General features: G+C 47.8%; 1 protein-coding gene across 2 annotated transcripts in view; it reads right to left on the minus strand.

Annotated features, from left to right (window-relative positions):
* Positions 1-6,171, minus strand: part of SEMA6B (semaphorin 6B) — a 163,247-nt gene extending 157,076 nt beyond the window's left edge. For both annotated transcript variants that reach the window (XR_014520983.1, XM_083483702.1), the window contains exon 1: positions 5,457-6,171. The gene's annotated coding sequence lies outside the window, so the exon portion shown is untranslated. The remainder of the gene's footprint in view (positions 1-5,456) is intronic.
* Between the last annotated feature and the right edge of the window lie 13,405 nt (positions 6,172-19,576).

Raw genomic sequence — 19,576 nt, forward strand, 5'->3', positions numbered from 1 at the left:
CGAAAGCACAAAGTGCAAGTAGATAAATAGGTACCGCTCTGGTGGGAAGGTAAACGGCATTTCCGTGTGCTGCTCTGGTTCGCCAGAAGCGGCTTAGTCATGCTGGCCACTTGACCCGGAAGCTGTACGCCGGCTCCCTCGGCCAAAAAAGCGAGATGAGTGCCGCAACCCCAGAGTCGGCCACGACTGGACCTAACGGTCAGGGGTCCCTTTACCTTTACCTTTTATTCCCCCTTTGCATTCTGAACGCTATATCTCTGCTGAAGTAGCCTATAACTGCCTTCGTCTTTTTGCCTGCAGCATAACACTGCTGTCTCATATTTGTTCTCCTAAAACGCGAGGTCCTTTTCTTCACGGATTGCTGCAAAGTTGGGGACTGCCACCCTATGTTTGCCCAGCTGATTATTCCTACTTTTGTGCAGGAATTCACCTCCCTCTTTGCCCAATTTCCATTCCATTGCTTTTGACCCAGTTCCCCACCCTGTCAAGGTTATCTCGAGTCCACACTCCGGGCAGGAAATAGTTTTTGAAAGTGAAAACAAAGCACAAACTCAAGCCTAAACATCCAAGACTGGGGTTCTAACCCGGGCGCTGCTCCCGGCTGTGGCCGTTTCCTATGAACAAGGATTTTTCCATCTCCGCCAAGCTAAGCAGTTGGCTCCTTACCTCTCTCGCCCTGACCTAGCCACTGTGATCCACGCGACGGTCACCTCCAGACTGGATTATTGTAACTCGCTCTACGTGGGGCTGCCCTTGAGACTGACCCAGAAACTCCAGCGGGTGCAGAATGCTGCAGCGAGACTCCTTACGAGGTCTTCGCTGCGAGATCACATTCACCTGGTGCTATACCAGCTGCACTGGCTCCCGGTGGGGTACAGGATCAGGTTTAAGGTGCTGGTTTTAACCTTTAAAGCCCTATACGGCTTAGGACCCTCGTACATACGGGACCGCCTCTCCTGGCATGTCCCACGGAGGACCTTACGGTCTTCAAACAAAAACATCCTGAAGGTCCCAGGCCACAGAGAGGTTAGGCTGGCCTCAACTAGAGCCAGGGCTTTTTCGGCTGTGGCCCCGATCTGGTGGAATGCTCTGTCACAAGAGACTAGGGCCCTGCAGGACTTGACATCTTTCCGCAGGGCCTGCAAGACGGAGCTGTTCCACCAGGCCTTTGGCCAGGGCACAGCCTGCCTCCCTCCTTTGGCAATCTTCACAGAACTTTAGCCCAATGGTTGCCATCAATTTGATTTGAATTAATTGTATAATGAAATGGTTTTAGAATGTTGTACTATTTTATTGTGGTTAGCCGCCCTGAGCCCGGCTTCAGCTGAGGAGGTCGGGATATAAATAAAATTTATTATTATTATTATTATTATTATTATTATTGACAACAATGTGGAGAGGTCCCCTAAGAAAATATAAACGGTACAGTCTATCCAACAGCCGCAGGAATCTGCCTCCTCATTCTGCTGCATCTCTATAAACCAGATCTAGGCTCATAAAAGTGAGGTATGTTAAATGCCTTTCTGAGTGCCTACCCATATCTGAAGAATGTCCTTATCTCTTGAAACTCGAGTAACAAGAAATTCCAAAAAGGTTGGAAGAAAAAGAAAGCCTGTTAGCAGCCAGAAGAGAAGCTTTATATATCTTAGAATATATTTCTTGATTTCATGTTTATTTATTTATTTTTAAAAAAGGAAGACTATGCTTATTCTGTCCAGAAAGGATTTGGGGTTCAGCGCCCCACACCCTGTGCTCAGTGCCAGGCTGTTAATGGAAAGGCGGAACAAATAATGGTCTTTGCAGTCCCGATTTCTGCAACGGAGACTCGGAGACAAATGGATGGAGCCATCTCAGCCCAAGGTCGAAAGGTGAACTAGTGGCAGAGAGCCCAGGCCTCATAACTAAGCAAGGGTCTCCGGCAATTTCTGCAATAAGTGCCTTAATGATTAAAGATAACCTTTGGGTTTTTTTCCAAGCTGACACAGCTGTGACTTGGCGATATCTGGTTTTCATAACTCTCCCTGTCTCCCAGGCAAGAGTTGGCAGAAATCGGGCTCCCAGGAAAGGAAAGGGGTGCGGCGGCAGGATCTGTGGGCTCTGGGCAGAAGCCAAGGCTTGATGGACGCAGGAGGGGTGTGAATCACACACAGAGCCCCCCCAAGACAAGCAGAAACCTTGACCGGTGGTCTCCCTGGATCAACATTAATGAGGATGAGTTTGCTACCAAACAAGGGAGGAGCTGGAGGTGGCACGAACTATTCCCTGGTGTGTGAGAAGCACTCTGCACATGCTCAGAGGCAGCTGCCGTCCCTGCTACCCACATTTCACAGACTTCCACCGACCCAACTTGATCTACCTGCCCCAGATCCAAAAGATTGAGGCTCACGGTAGGGCAGAGGTGAAGCAAGAATGCAAGGCCGTGTTTTATGGGCGCGGGTGAAAGATCGGTTCGGTGATAGCCAGCCGAGATTTACACACGTTGAAGAGAATTACCCAGTGGCAAAAACCCAACTGAGAAAGAGGCAGAAGACTCTTGTCCATATTCAAATCGGCTCTTTATTTGTTCCACGCTCACCCGCCCCCTGGGCATGCACAAAGTGTTTCCCTGCACCACCAGAGCCTCACCTATGAACGTGAAAGAATCAGGGATTAACAGGAGCCAAGCAACGGTCCTTAGCATCTCGCCACCGCTGGAGAAGTGAAGCAACCAGCTAGCAGGTGGGGGCAGCCTCTGAGCGTACACAGAGAAGCATTCCAGCACCAGAGGACGCCCAAACAGATACCTTTTGGGGACGGGCAACACACACAGAAAGGAGATTCCAGCCAAGGATGGAGAAGCTAATTCATTCTCCCCCAAGTATAAGAGCCATCGGTTTACACCAGCAGGTCACACAATGAGGACTAGTTGCATGCCATGTGTGTTGGGAGGCCCAAGACATTTTGGCATCCGAAGCAAAGCGCAAAATGATGTCCCCTTCCTGCCAGGGAAGAAGGGGTGAGTGAAGATCTACGTCAGGAACAAGGGAGGGGGAATATAGACCTACATCTGCTGCCTGATGTGGTTGTCTTACCTTGGCTTATGGGTGGGCTGGGGGGGGGAATGTAGGGAGAAAAGCAATGTTGCCAGAAGCCCTTGGCAGCATCCCGTCTTGTAACCCACAAGTAAGGTAAAGGTAAAGGGACCCCTGACCATTAGGTCCTGTCATGGCCGACTCTGGGGTTGCAGCGCTCATCTCGCTTTACTGGTCGAGGGAGCCAGTGTACAGCTTCCGGGTTGTGTGGCCAGCATGACTAAGCCGCTTCTGGCGAACCAGAGCAGCGCACGAAAACGCCGTTTACCTTCCCGCCAGAGTGGTACCTATTTATCTACTTGCACTTTGACGTGCTTTCGAACTGCTAGGTTGGCAGGAGCAGGGACTGAGCAACGGAAGCTCACCCCATCGCGGGGATTCGAACCGCCGACCTTCTGACCGGCAAGCCCTAGGCTCTGTGGTTCAACCCACAGCGCCACCCGCGTCCCCAAGTACAGGGTGCTTCATCCCACCCTAGCTTTTCTCCCATAGACGTGTGTGCCGGCAAGGGTGCCCCTGAACATGCGCAGAGCGCATCCGCTCTGTTTCGCTGCCGAGTGGCTACAGCCAGAAGGTACATATAGGGGGTGGGGCTCCAAGTCCAGGGCTAGACCCTTCCTAGACTTCAGCCGCCACAGTGGGCAGGGAAACCTCAGACAGATCCATCGTGCAAATGTTTCCACCTGACCCGTAAAGGGTGCCAGGCCACAAAGGTGCGGTGTGTGTGTGCTAGAGAGACAGGTGACTACTAGCAGTTGCCCTCCCCCCTGCACCATACAAATTGACTTCTTTATAAATCCACCCCTCAAAAAATCCCATTTGTTGATAAATTGGCCTGCTAAAAATTCCACCAAGGACTTCTTAATAAAAAAGGATAGCTTTAAATATATGCCCTTCTCTCTTGGGTTCCAAATCCCTCAGCATAATATCTACATCAATTCACAAAGCTCCCTGTGTTTTCTCTCGTTCTTCCCTCCAGCTGCTAAAATTCCAAAGTGCATAGGTGTGAGTGGGAGGGGGGGCAAGGGAAATATGCAATTCTGGCCCCCCCCCAGCCTCCCCACTGCCACCCAGTATTTCTGCATCTTCCTATCATGTCTTGGAAAGGACTGACTCCTTTTGTGCAAGCGAACCTAATCCGGTAGGATTGTTCGGGGGGGGGGTATTGGTGGAGGGGGAGAGAGGACACCCTAGCCATAATCTGTGGCTTGGAGCGGTGGGCCCCCACCCCAAAGAAACCCGCAGATTGAGACAATAGAAGATGCCCCCACCCCAATCGTTCTCAACCGATTTAGTATTCTGGATCGGATTCCGTTCCATCGGCTTCAAAGCATGCAGGAAGGGTGGATTTCAAAGTCTAGTGCCCTTAGGGGGGGGAAAGAGCCCCCCTTTCAAAAGGAGCGGGGGGAGAAGCTCCCCCGGCTCCTCTACCCCCAATTGTGTAGCTGGCAGGAGGGATGCTATGATCGCACACAAACATAGGTCCCGGCCAAAAACAGCAACACACCCCTATTCATTTCCACACAGCCCCCCCTTGGGTTTAGCAATTCACATTTCTGGAGAGGTTTCCCCCACCCCCAGAATCTGATATAAAAAGAAAGAAATATAATAACAACAACATTCTGCTCTCCCCCCCCCCTCATTTTTGTGCAGACTAAGAAACCCATCACCTGCTTGTTAAAAATCTATCCCGTCTCCTAGCTAGAGGATTAGGAAGCAATTCTTAAGCCACCCCCTCCAACAAGGCTGAAATACCCTATATGACCCTTTTCAAGGTGTTCAACCCCCCCCCCCCATGCCAAACACACACACACACACACACCTGGCTATGCTATTGCAAAATAGCTGGTACCAAAAAGCTCCGTGGGAAAATCAGAGAAGTGCCCAGAAATAAGGATGTAATATTATTTAAACATAACAAATAATCGGGGGGGGGGGAGCTGCAGAGATTTTTGTGGACTGATATATATATATTAAAAAGAGTGTCTCCTTTAAACACACACACACACACACACACACACACACACGAAACCAACCCAAAGGAAGGAACACACAGCCTTCCAAATCTGAAATCGACCGCACAAAGAGGCGAAACTGACCGATCGTAAAACACCCTACTCTTCCTATATGATTGCACTGAGGTCTCTCTCTTTTTTTTAAGTTTTCCCAATTTTGTTCCTTCCTTCCCTCCCTCCCAACCACCACCACCACGTACCCCCCATACTCGAGCACCTACAAAGTTTCCTGACATTAAAATAAATAAATAGATTTTATTTGCTCGAGAGGAGGGGCATTCGAAACGAACACCGGCCGTCGCCGTTTAATAAAAAGCGGCTGCAGATTTATAAAAATGCCAACAAAACGTGCCTTTTTTTTTTTCCTTACCTTGGATTCGCCTCGCGTCTCCCACCGAGTCTGGAATCGTTGTCTCTGTGCCACTCTCTTTTTGCTGCAGTTCTTGCTAAAAACTCTCCAAGGCTCTCTTCAGCCTATTGAGGGGAGGGGAAGGAGGGTGGGGGGGCAAGGACTCCTCCTTCTCCTCTCCCCCCCTTTTTTTTACACCTGTCCCTGCCTTGCATTCAGTTCAACTGCCATCGCTGGCGACGAAGGGTCCGAACGACACAATATATATATATACAGTAGCTAGCCGGGGACAGGGAGAAAGACATGGGGGTGGCGCTGGGGGAGAAAAAGACACCCCCCCTCCTCAGAAACTCTACACCAGCTGGGTTGCAATGCAGTTCAAAAGGGGTAGCACCTTTTGTGAATATTCGTCGGGGGGGCGTTGCTCAGAGGGGCAGCTGCTGGAAAAAAAAGAGGATGCTGTTGCCTCCACCACCTTCTCGTGTCTCTCAGCTGTTGGATTTTTTCTGTTCTTCCTTTGGAAAATGAGAGGGGGGGTCAGTGGCAGGCAGGGATAGCTGGAAATAAGGTTGCAGGTGTGTGCCGTGAAGGGGGGGCGGGGGTCTTGCTGCCGGTCCTCCAGGCTCCGCTTCTGTTCTTGGCTTCGGGGGGAAGAGAGAGAGCAAAACGCCAGCATTGACACTGCAAGCGCTGGCTGGTACTGCAGTTATCAACACTCAACTAGCTGAGGCCGGCAGGAAAAACAGAGATGGATTCGCTCGGCAAAGGAACCGGATTCCCGGACGGCAGAAGAATGGCAGATGAAGATGATGGACTTGACGGAGCTGGCTGGTCTCACCGGGAGAATCCGCGACCAGGAAGAAGAGGAATATCGAGAAGATTGGAAGAAATTTAAAGACTGTTTGAATAAATATCTGAAGAAGTGTGCATGCACACGAAAGCTCATACCAAGAACTAACTTAGTTGGTCTTTAAGGTGCTACTGGAAGGAATTTTTTTATTTTGACTATGGCAGACCAACACGGCTACCTATCTGTAACTGAATAAATATTGTAATGTTAAAGATTTGTAACCACTTGAAAGAACTAATTAGGCCTAGGATTAAATTAGGATTAAATACAGTGGTACCTCAGGTTACATACGCTTCAGGTTACGGACTCCGCTAACCCAGAAATAGTGCTTCAGGTTAAGAACTTTGCTTCAGGTGGCGCGGCAGCAGCAGGAGGCCCCATTAGCTAAAGTGGTGCTTCAGGTTAAGAACAGTTTCAGGTCAAGTACAGACCTCCGGAACGAATTAAGTACTTAACCTGAGGTACCACTGTAAATAAATAAGAAAAAGTACGATAAGAAAAGTTAGGAAATTTGATTATGACCGGAATATTGTTATATGGAATAATGATGTTGGAAACTGCTACATTTAATTACAAGGAAACTCAGTTGGAAGAGATTAGAGGAAGTCAAGTAATAGGTTTATGAAGTTGGATTTTAATTAATTAACTAAGTCTTATTGTAGGTGGTGGTATATGTGAGGTGTGAAATACTTCATTTCTTTTACTTTCTTCTTTCTTTTTTATGGTTTTTTCTATTTCTGTCATGTTAAAGTTATGTTTTTATATGAAATTTAATGAACATTACTGGGGGGCATCCCGAAGCCTCTTCAGCAAGCAGCAGCGCCAGCCAAGGCAGGTCTACTCGGAAGTCGGGGCGGAGGAGGGATTCGGTTCGGTTCACGTCAGAAGGAGAATCTACCCAGTTTGTGCTCTCCGAAACGACCAGCGAGCTGAAAGCAGAGCTATCCATTGGGATTATCTCTCCGAATTTTGTAGTGCAACGCTCCCCACCGAACCATGTGTCTCATTCCCCCCCCCCAGCAAAAAAAAGAGGCATGGACCGGGGTTAAGTGTGCATGGTGAGAACGACACACACAAAAATGCATTGTATTCAGGGGGTAGTGCTTTGCAAAAGTGTCATGTCAGGGGGGGAACGACATACAAAATTCGCACGGAAACTTGTAGTTTAACGGTGAATTTTGTATTTAATGGAGATGTAAAAGATGTGGATTCTTATAAAAGATGCAGGAGGAAATGGCTAACAGTAGGACCCATAAAGGGGAGCAAGGAAGTCCGGGAGATTCTTGGGAATCTTGTTTTTACGTTGTACGTTGGATACGTGATTGTAAAACTGTAATTTGGAAAACCAAATTAAAAAATCCTCGCGGAAACCCTGATGGATTTTCTACTGGTGTGGAAATAAACTTAAGTGGGGAATGAGAAATGAAAATGGGCAGATTTACCCAGGCCTGCTCCATTCAGTACAATGGGGCTTCCTCCCAGGTATGTGTGTACAGGGTTGCACCACCAGGAAGGTTTAAGCTCTTTCTATGTGACATCTGGAACGCGGGTGGCACTGCGGGTTAAACCACAGAGCCTAGGACTTGCCGATCAGAAGGTCAGCGGTACGAATCCCCGTGACGGAGTGAGCTCCCGTTGCTCGGTCCCTGCTCCTGCCAGCCTAGCAGTTCAAAAGCACACCAGTGCAAGTGGATAAATAGGTACCACTCCGGTGGGAAGGTAAATGGCGTTTCTGTGCGCTGCTCTGGTTTTCCAGAAGCGGCTTAGTCCGGCTGGCCACATGACCCGGAAGCTGTACTCCGGCTCCCTCGGCCAATAAAGCGAGATGAACGCCGCAACAGCAGAGTCGGTCACGACTGGACCTAATGGTCAGGGGTCCCTATACCCCTTTATCTAAAAGATATGGATTATTATAAAAGATGCAGGAGGGAATGGCTAACAATAGGACCCACAAAGGGGAGCAAGGAAGTCCAGGAGATTCTTTGGAATCTTGTTTTTACATTTTTATGTTGGATACGTGATTGTAAAACTGAAATTTGAAAAACCAAATTTAAAAACCCTGATGGATTTTCTACAGGTGTGGAAATAAACTTAAGTGGGGAATGAGAAATGAAAATGGGCAGATTTACCCTGGGCCTGCTCTGAAGTAAGCTCCATTCAGTACAATGGGGCTTGCTCCCAGGGATGTGTGTACAGGGTTGCACCACCAGGAAGGTTTAAGCTCTTTCTATGTGACATCTGGAACGCGGGTGGCGCTGTGGGTTAAACCACAGAGCCTAGGACTTGCTGATCAGAAGGCCGGCGGTTCGAATTCCCACAATGGGGTGAGCTCCCATTGCTCGGTCCCTACTCCTGCCAACCTAACAGTTCGAAAGCACGCCAGTGCAAGTAGATAAATAGGTACCGCTCTGGTAGGAAGGTAAACGACGTTTCCGTGCGCTGCTCTGGTTCGCCGGAAGCGGCTTAGTCCTGCTGGCCACATGACCCGGAAGCTGTACGCCGGCTCCCTCGGCCAATAAAGCGAGATGAGCACCGCAACCCCAGAGTCAGCCACAACTGGACCTAATGGTCAGGGGTCCCTTTACCTTTACCTATGTGACATGCAGTTATTATCTCTTTCTCTCACTCACACACACAAACAAGCACATGCACTTCCTTCGAAGTAAGCATCATTGAACTCCGTGGCGTTTTCCTTTTGAGGAACGCCCAGTCTGAAGAACAAGTGGCGTTGAGCTTGGACAAGTCTGTGCGCGAATTCTGAACTACAGGAGTGGCGAAGCCCTCCATCTGTTGGGGGCCACAAGAGGCAGGGGGGTCTCTTTCCCTGCCTCCCCCTTTCCCACCTTGCCTTGCACCCCTTGCCAAAGAGCTCTGCGGATTGGGCCGAGGATTCCCACTGTGCTCCAGCCCCAAATCAATTTGGGGAGTGGGGCTGATGTTTGGGGTTTTTAAAACCCTGGTTAAACACAGTCAGGAGGGAGAAGAAGCCCTGCTCCCATCTCCTTGTCTGAGATCAGGAGGTTTCAGTCCTGCAAGTGGGGTGCTTCCAGCCTTCCCACCCTGCGCCCCACCCCCTGGCTGCCCCCAATTGCTCCCAGTGGACTGACCCAAAACTAGAGAGATCCGGGTGCTTCCTTGACCTGACTCTGCCCAATCCTAGAACACCACACACCCCAAGCAGCCCGATTTGGTTCAGAGTTCAGGCTTGCTTGGGGCAGAGGAGCACGCAAGGTCACTGTTTCCTACTGCAAAAAGCCAGAGAGCTCTTATGTTCAAATAGCAAGAATAGTTTGGGCATTCGCCTGCAATCGCTAGATATGCTTTTGGAGGAGTCTTAAGCTCTCCTTTGTTTTCCTAGCAAGCTACGGGCCTGATCCAGCCCACCGCAGACCCTCCAAAGTGTCCTTATTTTCCTGTGACAGTCCCGGATTTACAGAAGCAGTCCTGGTTTCTAATTTCATCTCGGAATGCCCTGCTTTTCCTTGGGATGTCCCTGTTTTCATTGGGGGGTATGGAGGGATCTGAGCCCTGAAGGCAGCCCTGTATAGGGAAGGTTTTTTTAAATATAATGTTTAATGTTTTATTATGTTTTTTATATATATTGGAAGCCGTCCAGAGTGGCTGGGGCAACCCAGTTAGATGGGAGGGTATAAATAGAATAATAATAATAATAATAATAATAATAATAATAATAATAATGGAATAGGACATCCCTATATTCATTGCAGAAAGATTGGAGGGTATGTCACCATGCCCTGCCCCCATTTCCCATTATGGTAAGGTAAAGGCCCCCTGGACGGTTGAGGCCAGTCAAAGGCGACTATGGGGTTGTGGCGCTCATCTCGCTTTCAAGCCGAGGGAGCCAGCGTTTGTCCGCAGACAGCTTTCCAGGTCATGTGGCCAGCAGGACTAAACCGCTTCTGGCGCAACGGGACACCATGACAGAAACCAGAGCACACGGAAACACCGTTTACCTTCCCGCCGCAGCAGTACCTATTTATCTACTTACGCTGGTGTGCTTTCGAACTGCTAGGTTGGCAGGAGCTAGAACAGAGCAACGGGAGCTCACTCCATCGCGGGGATTCGAACCACGAACCTTCTGATCGACAAGCCCAAGAGGCTCAGTGGTTTAGACCACAGCGCCACCCACGTTACGGTGTCCCGTTGCGCCAGAAGCAGTTTCGTCCTGCTGGCCACATGACCTGGAAAGCTGTCTGCGGACAAATGCCGGCTTCCTCGGCCCGAAAGCGAGATGAGCGCCGCAACCCCACAGTCGCCTTTGACTGGAGTTAACCATCCAGGGGTCCTTTACCTTACCAGTATGGTGGGAAAGGACATAGAACCATAGCAGAGCTGGAAGGGACCCCAGAGGTCATCCAGCTCAACCCCCTGTAGTGCAGGAATTAATACTATCTGGTTTTCATTCTATCGCAGCAGGACGATGAGGTTTAACATTGCCTTCCCACTGCCTGCCGTCACCAGATCAATCAAGTAATGAGAAGCAGGAGGGTGAAGAATTGATCCTGATCACAGTACCGTGGTAGGCAAAGAGCTTTCAGTACCTCCATCCAGCCCAGAACCACCATCGGGATTCAGATTGGGGTGTGTGTGGATATGTTCTTGCCTCTAGGTATGCGTTCCCTGTTGTGTATGTCACGTGTCCTTGTGTATTGTGTTGTGCATGTGAGGTGTGCCTCGGGCGCCCTCTGGTGTGAGCATGGAGCGGTGTGTACATGCTCTGTTGTGCGTTGGTTTTTATTTACCCGACAAGATTTATACACTGCTTGGTGGAAAGAGGAACCTCCACATGGTTTGCAGAAATCACGAGGGTTAACATGCCCTGCGGGAGTCAAAGTTAAAAACGGGTATTTTAAAAAATATATATGTCAAAATATAATTATAATAAAGAGTTAAGCTATAAATAGATTAAGACACGTGCCTGGATAGGCTCGCCTGCAAAAAAAAAAAAAAATTAGCACCAGGCTAGGGGCAAGGGACGCAGGTGGCGCTGTGGGTTAAACCACAGAGCCTAGGACTTGCCAATCAGAAGGTTGGTGGTTCGAATCCCCGCGACGGGGTGAGCTCCCTTTGCTCGGTCCCTGCTCCTGCCCACCTAGCAGTTCGAAAGCACGTCAAAGTGCAAGTAGATAAATAGGTACTGCTCTGGCGGGAAGGTAAACGGCGTTTCCGTGCGCTGTTCTGGTTCGCCAGAAGCGGCTTAGTCCTGCTGGCCACATGACCCGGAAGCTGTATGCTGGCTCCCTTGGCCAGTAAACCGAGATGAGCGCCACAACCCCAGAGTCGTCTGCGACTGGGCCTAATGGTCAGGGGTCCTTTTACCTTTACCTTAGGGTCAAGAGGCAGGGAGTTCTGAAGGGCAATTGCTGCAACAGGGAAAGACCATGCAAATGAAGAAGGAATATTATTTGGCACCTGTAACAGTGCCAATTGTGAAGTAGCCCCCCCTTTGTGCACCCCTATTATTTTTATATAATTTTTATTAGTTTTTTGACATATCATTTTCAACAGTAATTAAACATACGTTTACATCTTATACATTTTTTTTTTTTACTTCCATCAATCCCTTCTGAAAATTTTCCAATCTAATCACTTGGGAGTTGTTGTTGTTTAGTTGTTTAGTCGTGTCCGACTCTTCGTGACCCCCTGGACCAGAGCATGCCAGGCCCTCCTGTCTTCCACTGCCTCCCACAGTTTGGTCAAACTCATGCTGGTAGCTTCGAGAACAGTGTCCAACCATCTCATCCTCTGTCGTCCCCTTCTCCTTGTGCCCTCCATCTTTCCCAACATCAGGGTCTTTTCCAGGGAGTCTTCTCTGCTCATGAGGTGGCCAAAGTCCTGGAGCCTCAGCTTCAGGATCTGTCCTTCCAGCGAGCACTCAGGGCTGATTTCCTTCAGAATGGAGAGGTTTGATCTTCTTGCAGTCCATGGGACTCTCAAGAGTCTCCTCCAGCACCATAAGTCAAAAGCATCCATTCTTCGGCCATCAGCCTTCTTTATGGTCCAGCTCTCACTTCCATACATCACTACTGGGAAAACCATAGCTTTAACTATAGGGACCTTTGTCGGCAAGGTGGTGTCTCTGCTTTTTAAGATGCTGTCCAGGATTGTCATGGCACCACTACCTTGCTCAAAATTTCCTCTCCATCCCAACATTGCCTGTCATGGAAGCAGAGGCCGTATAATGAGTCATCGTGCTCAGGGATCTGAGCCCAGAGAAGAACCAGCAGTCTCAAAACTTTAAAAGCCACGCTGCAGAAAATTAATGTTTTACATTATCTGTTTCAAAAGTGACCTTTCATTTTTTTTGGGGGGGGGGACTCCTCTCCCGCAACCACCTTGAGTCTTGCCTAACTCTACAAACACTTGCAGCAGAAGTCCTTTTTTAAGGGGGGGGGCAGATGGGAAATATCTTCCCGGGGGGGGGGGATGATTTTCTTTCCGCCCAAGCAAAAGCAGGGCCATTCTTTGATTGACCCCATATCTATTTTTCCTTTGCTTGATTTTCCACACCTGTGAAATTCCTCTACCTTAATTTTCAAATAATAATATTTTTTTAATTTATACCCCACTCTTCCCGGGTCAGAAAACCGGGCTCAGGGTGGCTAACAATTGTAAAAGCAGCATAAAATACAGTATAAAAACATGAATAACAATAAAATTCAAAGTTCAGAAATCAATTTAGGGGAAACCCATCTAATAAACATTAGATGATCACCAGGGCTAGCTGGCTAAATTAGTCCTATTTGGGCCAGCGAGGAGACCAGGTGAGAATTAGCTGTGGGATCCCAGAGCGGGTAATCTTCATAAAAAGGGGAGGGGGAGGGAAGGAAGGGGAATAAAAGATCAGGCTAAGTTCAAATTGAAAGCCGGGCAGAATAGCTCTGTTTTACAGGCCCTGTGGAAGGAAGTTAAATCCTGCAGGGCCCTGGTCTCATTGGCCAGAGCATTCCACCAGGTCGGAGCCATCACTAAGAAGGCCCTGGCCCTGGTGGAGGATAGTCTGACTTCCTTAGGGCCCGGGACCTCTAAACTATGGTTGTTCGTGGACCTTAAGGCCCTCTGCGGGGCAGACCAGGAGAGGCAGTCCCGTAAATACGAGGGCCCTAAGCCACAAAGGGCTTTAAAGGTCAAGACCAGCACCTTGAACCTGACCCTATACTCCACCGGGAGCCAGTACAACTGGTAAAGCACTGGGTGAATATGCTCCCATGGCAGAGACCCCATGAGAAGCCTCGCTGCAGCATTCTGCACCCGCTGGAGTTGTGGGACAGTTTCAAGGGCAGCCCCACGTAGAGCGAATTACACAGTGATTTTCTACAAGGGAAAATCACCACAGGGAGGGTGTTTACCCCCCCCCCAACCTTTGGCAGTGTGAAGTCATCCCATTTCCTGGGGATGAGAGATGCTGGTGAATTTTGATTTGATTTGCAAGCCCACTTAATTCTCCACTCCCCAAACAGTATATCAAACACAGACATCCTTTGAAATTTGTGCTTCTATGAATGTTGAGAGAATGCTTATAAACGTGCACGTTTTAGGGGGAAATATATACACTGGTTAAAACGACAAACAAAAATCATTATATCAGGGGAAATTGCTTGCAAAAAAAAAAAGTGCATTAGCCAAAAGAACATACACAAATGTGTTTGCAAGTAGAAATTCACACTGAAGTGCTGATAAATTTTCATGAGGGTTAAAAGAAAGAAAGAAAGAAAGAAAAATTCTACAAAAATGAAGAGAAGTGAATTTAAGATTCCTAAGTTGACAGTTCTATCCAGATCTGAATTTTGCAATGCCCTGAATAATTTCCACTGCCAACGAATCTTCACAATGGAGGCAAACCTCAGATCTTACTGCAGGCAGAAGCGATGGAAGTTAAAATGAAGGATGATGTTGTGTTGGAGAAAAATAAGAATAAAGAAAGTTAAAGGAAAGTCTTCACAGTTCAACCGCTCAGGGAAAACCTGCAGTTTTCATACTTTATTAGGGAAACAATGTTCATTCTGGGGCTTGGGGCGGGGAAGATTTTAAATAAATATATTTAATTTTTTACCCCACCCTTTCCTACCACACAAGGTCTGTGAAGGTGTGTGCCTTGAAAGCTTAGAGACGGCAAAGATGTATAGAAGTGCTTCAAATATTTTGTGGAAATGTAAGGAGAAGGAAGGTATGTTTTACCACACGTGGACGTACAAGATAACAAAAGCATTCTGGGAAATGAGCAGAAAAGACTATTTATGTATTCAATGACAGCAGAGCGGGTACTTTTGGCCCAGAGATGAAAAGAAGATAAAGTCCCGACCAGAGAATAATGGTTGATGAAGATGATGGACTACACCGAAATGGCGAAATTGACCGGGAAAATCAGAAACCAGGAAGAGAAGAATTTTAAGAAGGAATGGGGGGAAATTGCAATCAACTTAAGAGAACACTGTAAACAACCAAAAACTTTGGCAGGATTTGATTGATGCTTGTAATATATTAAAAGCTAAGCTAAAAATGGACTATTTTAAGGAAAATAGAGAAAATGTATGATGCAGCAGGAAAAGGTTGATAATGGAAGGGAAGTCTAAGGATTCAAGGAATCCTAAATATTGGTGATAATGATTAATGTTTGAATTCAAATGTAGAGTGTAAAGGTAAAGGGACCCCTGACCATTAGGTCCAGTCGTGACCGACTCTGGGGTTGCGGCGCTCATCTCGCTTTACTGGCCGAGGGAGCCGGCGTACAGCTTCCAGGTCACATGACCAGCAGGACTAAGCCGCTTCTGGTGAACCAGAGCAGCGCACGGAAACGCCTTTTACCTTCCCGCCGGAGTGGTACCTATTTATCTACTTGCACTTTGACGTGCTTTCGAACTGCTAGGTTAGCAGGAGCAGGGACCGAGCAACGGGAGCTCACCCCATCGCGGGAATTGGAACCACCAACCTTCTGATTGGCAAGTCCTAGGCTCTGTGGTTTAACCCACAGTGCCACCCGTGTCCCTTTTAACGTAGAGTGTTGTTGTTGTTGTTTAGTCGTTTAGTCGTGTCCGACTCTTCGTGACCCCCTGGACCAGAGCACGCCAGGCCCTCCTGTCTTCCACTGCCTCCCGCAGTTTGGTCAGACTCATGCTGGTAGCTTCGAGAACACTGTCCCACCATCTCGTCCTCTGTCGTCCCCTTCTCCTTGCGCCCTCCATCTTTCCCAACATCAGGGTCTTTTCCAGGGAGTCTTCTCTCCTCATGAGGTGGCCAAAGTACTGGAGCCTCAGCTTCACGATCTGTCCTTCCAGCGAGCACTCAGGGCTGATTTCCTTAATGTAGAGTGTAGAATTGAATAAAAATGATTTTATAAAAGTGAAAGCTTGAAGATGAACCAATGCTCTGATTCCGTATAAGGCAGGGTCCTCTGTTCCATCATGGAATCATCTTTAGGATTCCTCTGCCCATGAGGTAGGAAGGATGGAAATAAATTAATTTAAATAAGAGGGCAGGGAAAGGAGAGGTAGTGGTCTTAGCAGCCCTCTGGGTTGTGGCAGTGTTTCATAGAATCATAGAATCCTAGAGTTGGAAGAGACCCCAAGGGCCATCGAGTCCAACCCCCTGCCAAGCAGGAAACACCATCAGAGCACTCCTGACATATGGTTGTCAAGCCTCTGCTTAAAGACCTCCAAAGGAGGAGACTCCACCACACTCCTTGGCAGCAAATTCCACTGTCAAACAGCTCTTACTGTCAGGAAGTTCTTCCTAAGGTTTAGGTGGAATCTTCTTTCTTGTAGTTTGGATCCATTGCTCCGTGTCCGCTTCTCTGGAGCAGCAGAAAACAACCTTTCTCCCTCCTCTATGTGACATCCTTTTATGTATTTGAACATGGCTATCATATCACCCCTTAACCTCCTCTTCTCCAGGTTTGGAAGGCTTCCACCGGCGGCTCGGAAATCTGTTGGCCCTCCTCTCCCGCAGATGGATCGCCCTGCTTACAATTCAAGATGGCATCGGTGGGAACTGGCAGCCGTTACGCGGCCATTGTTATTTACGAGCGCAACATAAAGAGAGATGGGAGTGGGAATTACGTTTCGAGGTGATAACAAGCCGTGTGCATCAGCTGCCTTGGAGAAATGTGCTCCTCAACCTGCCGCAATCTGCCTCCTTTGCGGCACCTGATTTCTCAGGTAAAAGCCCTCAGGGGCCAGCAACAGATCACCTTTCAGTTAATGCTACTCTCGGCTGCACCCACAGAAAGATAATGTCCAGGGAAAGAATAGAAGCACTCTGTTCTGCCTTGGTCAGACCACACCTGGAATATGTTGTCCAGTTCTGGGTACCACAATTTAAGAAGGATGTTGACAAGCTGGAAGGTGTGTAGAGGAGGGCAACAGAGGTGATCAAGGGTCTGGAAAGCAAGCCTGATGAGGAACGGTCGAAGGAGCAGGGTATGTTTAAGCCTGGGTAAGAGGAGACTGAGAGGAGATAGGATAGCCATCTTCGAATATCTTAAGGGCTGTTCTTTTGCCTTGGTCAAACCACACCTGGAATACTGGGTCCAATTCTGGGCACCACAATTTAACACGGTTGTTGACAAGCTGGAATGTGGGCAGAGGAGGGCGACCAAGATGATCAAGGGTCTGGAAGCCAAGCCTGATGAGGAACGGTCGAAAGAGCTGGGTTTGTTTAGCCTGGAAAACAGTAGACTGAGAGGAGATATGATAGCCATCTTCAAATATCTTAAGGGCTGTCCTTTTGCCTTGGTCAAACCACACCTGGAATACTGTGTCCAATTCTGGGCACCACAATTTAAGAAGGATGTTGACAAGCTGGAAGGTGACCAAGAACAGGCCCTCTCGGTGGTGGCTCCCTGCTTGTGGAATGTTCTCCCTAGGAAAATGTGTCAGGCACCATCTTTGTCTGCCTTTAGGCACCAGGCAAAAAATATTCTCCTTCACCCAGAGTTAGGTTTTTTCATCAGGAAGTTAGTGAGATATAAAGTGGCCTTTGTACTGCGCTCATCTGTTAAGTGTAGGATTTGTTCCCCTAAAATAAATTGCAGGGCGTGTGCTTTAGACACTACGTTTTGCAGATTTTCATGTCCTTGTTATCTTATTTTTACTGTGTGAGGCCCCTGAATGCAAATCATCATCTCCTCAGTGCTAATGCCAAACCACTGGACTCCAATTTCTTGAAGTTTTCATCCCCTCTGAAAACTCCGAAGGGATTCCCTCCCCCCCTTGCAAACAAGCGGCGCATAGATTTTATAAAATAAATACATATTCTGTTGTTCGAGAAGTGCATTGCAAAATTCCGAGAAGATTTCAAATGGGAGTTGTTTCCTGGACATTAAAACCAGGGCTTTTTTTATTCCTGCAAAAAAGCAGGAAAAATAGCACTGATTAAAACAGGTTTGCTGGCAGAAATGACTGGCAGAATCCGAGATCAGGGAGAAGAGGTGGTGGAAGAAGACTGGAAAAAATTTAAGGACTACTTGCAGAAATACTGTAAAATTAATGAATGTTAAAGGGATGTTGGATTGAAAATAAGCGGTTTTGGTAAAAAGATTAACAAGAATATGTGAATACGGATTGACAATGGTTTAAATATATAGTTTTAATAGGTTAAGATATTGAGTAAAGATAAATGATAGAGGGTAAGGATTTGCTGAATTAACTATGTGAACTGGAATACAAAAAAGGGGGGTGTGAGGAGGTCAGGAAACAAGTAAATGAAATATAAGACATGAAAATATCGATTTCTTTTTAACTTTTTCTTACTTTTTATGTGTTTTGTTTTTGTATTTTTGTAAGTCTTTATTATTATTATTGTTGTTGTTATTCTTTATATTTTTTATTCTTAATCTTGTCACCTTTTATTGTCTGTAAAATTCTAATAAATATCATTTAAAAAAAATAAAAATAAAACAGGTTTGTGTATTTATTTGGAAAGTGTCGATTGTGCTGAGTTTAGTTTAAAACTCAACAATCCCCATCTCAAATCACAATGCCGTTGGAAAAGTGAGTGGAATTTCGCTGCTATTCCAAACTCAAACTGAGCTCCAGTGGCTCATATCTCATGCCGCAACCCGATGCCTGTTTTCCTGAGAGTAAGCCCCACTGAACACAGCAGGACCTACTTCAGAGTAGACATGTATTCCGGATCACGCTGTTCCTTTCTGTTCCTGCTCTACGTTTTTCCAGGCGATTTTTTTTAAAAGGGGAAAAAATATCCCACCTTTTAAATGGCTTTTGGTTTTGATGCAAAACCACCTTGCCTTTTGATTCCCTCAAAGGAAAATCGGCTGCGCTACAAAAGAGCCCGTGCTGTGGTTGTGGGAAAGAAAGGGGAAGGAGATAGAAGCCACCCACTTGGAACTAGAAAACAGGTCTGTGCACAGAGAGCTGTTTCCTCCGGCAGATTCACTCCACCGAGTCGCATGCAAGCAGAGTCCATCGGCCCCTCCCTGACGCTGCTTTCCTTGTGACTTATCTAAGTTGGTTCCAGGCTGACTGCAACTTAGGAGCTCAAACTAAGGGGCTGGTGGGTCGAGGAATCACCACTCACAGGGCCGGATTTAGGTATAATAATAATAATAATAATAATAATAATAAATGGTAATAATGGTAATAATAATAGTTTATTTATACCCCGCCCATCTGGCTGGGCTTCCCCAGCCACTCTGGGTGGCTTCCAACAAAATACAGTGGTACCTCAGGTTAAGTACTTAATTTGTTCCGGAGGTCCGGATTGGCAGGAGCAGGGACCGAGCAACGAGAGCTCACCCCGTCATGGGGATTTGAACCGCCCACCTTCCAATCGGCAAGCCCAAGAGGCTCAGTGGTTTAGACCACAGCGCCACCTGTGTCCTACCATACCCTCCAAGACTTTGTCGATGAAAACAGGGATGTCCTAAGGAAAAGAGGAACATTCTGGGATCAGATCAGAAACCGGGGCGGCTTCTGTAAACTGGGGGCTGTCCTTGGAGGGTCTGCCATACACAGGAAGCCCACCCACAGAATGAAAGAAGTGCTGCACAAATCTAGCCCCCCTGTTCTGGGCCCGGGGGTTTACCCGAGCAACGCAGTCCAGGTCCGGTCCAGAATCCAAGGAGGCCGCGAGGAGTCAGTCCAACAGGGCCAAGGCAGGACACGAGGCAGGAAACCAGGCAAGGTCAGGCACAGGGTCTCAGTCAGGTTCTAGCAAACAGCAATATTGCCCCCGCAACCTGGGACGGGGTCCAACAGCCTTTTATCTCTGTCGGGGTAACGGCCAGTCCTGATCCCCTGGTGACTCACCTCCC

This window comes from Podarcis liolepis (assembly GCF_965112155.1).
Source record: "Podarcis liolepis genome assembly, chromosome: 18".
Taxonomy (NCBI): Eukaryota; Metazoa; Chordata; class Lepidosauria; order Squamata; family Lacertidae; genus Podarcis; species Podarcis liolepis.